A 3002-nucleotide genomic window follows, 5' to 3' on the forward strand; every position below is an offset into this window, starting at 1 on the left:
ATCGATGTTAACATTAATTGCAGTTATTAAGACAAACAGTTTATGAGTTATATTAATATCGGTTATAAATATAAAAATATCTATTATTAATATTAATTACCAAGGTATGAACTCCCGTATTCTTTTGCGTCGCGACAATCTGAATTCTATCGTCTATCGTAATAGAGCCACGAGGGATGTGCAACCTTATTAATTGGGCAGACAATATTCCAAATAGATCGTTAAGAATGCGCCCCGTTGTACGAACGAGACTCAATGGTTTCGCAGATAAGATAGCGCGACGTATACTGTGCCTTGATCAGTAGATTGTCCTTGGGAAGGTCGGAATTGGGACAGGGTGAAAATCTATCTCGTCGACGAGAATGTAGTATTACAGTCTTTAAAAGATCTTTAGGAATTTTTCCGAGACGCGATATAAAAAGTTTCGATCAAAGACAGATTCAATCGTCATTTAATTATTTTTATTACTCATTATATGCCGACAATATGCAGTGTACAATTAGTAATTAATAATTAATTTAGGAGTCTGATTGTTGTTTGGAAAATATCAACCGTAAAGAGTTCTCGGAAAATTCCGTTTTAGAGAACGATGATTTCGGTTTCTAAAACGAACGCAAACCGTGAGACGTCCGAAAGGGTTACCATTTATCATATAAAAGACCAATATTTTTTTCTACTTATTGTCATCAGTAAAATCTATTTTTTTTTGTCTGTCTGGTCAGTTGTCTGGGATTTGCTTTCAATACGGTATAAATATCCGGGTGAAAGCGTTCTAATTGTGCGGTTGTCAAGTTAGTCTTAGAAGTCTTGAAAGAACGTAAGATTTCAATGCGTATTTCCTGCTAATAACTACCTAACTGCCCTCGGTTTACAATGATTTTATGATTGGAATTTGACTAGACATAATGTAAGTCGCTAACGTATTTTTTCATACGAAGCCCTAAATCTGCCTCAGTAGGGCTTTTTGTTCGTCGGCAACTTATTTTACCCTTTCTCGCTTATACGATGACATAACGTCTACGTTTTTATTCTTTATGATGGTAAATCGTAACGATTTTCTTTCCCTTTCGCCCCTCTTTTTTTACCATGTTGTCGAGTTGGAACTTTACGATGTTTCGTCCTAACTCTCCCTTATAACTACGGGAGTTATATAATCACGTGTCTACAAAACTCTGAAAATACTCACGTCTATATTATTGACGTGACCCCATCGAATTATCTATTTAATATATTTATTACTCGCAGGTTTTTTCCTTAAACAAATTTAATTTTTTACGATTTGATTAACGATTCCATTTTCGTATGAGATTTTTAACAATAATGTTGCTAAGAATAATGAATACTAATAAATGTTTCTCCGTACACAGTAAAAAATTTTGTGTTAAATTTAATACATTTCACATGCCTTAATTTATCCACTCTAATTTTTATGTTAATTTAACAGAAGGCGAATAAATAAGCAATATGTAAAAAATTAATACAAAATTGCAACACATGGACACTATTTGAAAGCAAAGTTTATGTTAAATTAACATATTTATAATGTTAAATTTAATTAAAATAAAATTTGATTCTTACATTAAATGTTCTTTCTTCTTTTTTTTTAAATAGAAGAGAAGACAGCGATACCTCTTTATAGTATATAACATAATAAACATGTCGATTTAACAAGAGGAAACTCTTATATATAGAGAGGAAAGCAATAACACCACTTAGATGTTCATTTTAACATATAAAATATGTCGTCAAGAATTTGTTCATTTAAATATAAATTGTATTATTTTAACTCGACTTAAAAACCGTGAATATTAACTTGACGCGGAAAAGTCAAAATAACATAGTGACAATATGTTACATTAACACAAGTATATGTTAAAAATTTCTACACGGATAGAAATTCACTCAAATACAAAATGTTTTTTACAGTGTACATTTAGAGGATGCAAATTTTCGTCAAAATCATGCATCGAACGAACTTTTTGTGCTCGTTAACAGGATCGGTCGTGCGGCGAGGCAAAATTCCAGAATTTTGTTCTTTGCTCACACGTTTCGTTTCACAATTCTTCCTCGACAGTATTCTTCCTCTTCGAGGCATAAGAATTCTTTCTGATACAACAGAAATTGAACCGTGGATCGTGTAGGATCCTACATCGTATACCAATCTGTTAACTGACTTTCGAATTTGACCGTCTTTTAAGATGCAAATGTCCAACCGTCGCATTGGGCATTCACGTGTGTGTCGGAACGTGGGAGAGAATCGACGACCGTTTGCATTTGTCTCATCGCACCTTGATGGGTCGTTAAGCCGACGGCGTTCATACGAAATTATCTCGTTTCATCGAGGCCATAGACGGGAAACCGGTAAACGAGCCGGAGTCCCCCTCTCCCCCTCTCAGGGCTGAATCACTCGTAGAGTTAATTGTCCTCACCGCACCCCATCCCCATCCCCGTTTGTGTGCACCCTCTCTTGTATTTATGTACATATATATTTAGGGCCTTAAATATTTGGTAAAGATAATATTGCTTTTGTGCAAGAACCATACATACATAGTTTTTACATGAAAGTGATATTATCTTTACAAATATATTTAAAACTTTTAGCATTTTCGATATTTATGCTCCATCTTCAAAAATTTAATTTTTTCAGGGATAAATCTTTAAAATTAGAAAGAAGCGACTTTTTGTTTAGTTATATTCTATTCGCTTTAAATTTATGGCAATGAAACAAAGATGAAAAAAATGAAAAAAGGAGAATAATGCGTATTTCGTTTTTTCTTTGTCAGGAATATTAGACTAAGAAAAACTAAATTATATTGTACATAGTTATGTGTCAGTCTGAAATGCGTCCGTTTCTTAGAAAACTGGTGAATCGAAAGTGGGCAACAAAAAAAGATTTTTTTAAGAGACAAGGAGACGCTTTCTTCAGTTTTCTTCTCATCGTATACGCATACACGCGCGACTGGAAAATTCACCGACGAGAGCCGGCGCGAACCGTTCCCATT

The sequence above is a fragment of the Temnothorax curvispinosus genome, unplaced genomic scaffold (genome assembly GCF_003070985.1).
Source record: "Temnothorax curvispinosus isolate PA1 unplaced genomic scaffold, ASM307098v1 QBEX01015711.1, whole genome shotgun sequence".
Taxonomy (NCBI): Eukaryota; Metazoa; Arthropoda; class Insecta; order Hymenoptera; family Formicidae; genus Temnothorax; species Temnothorax curvispinosus.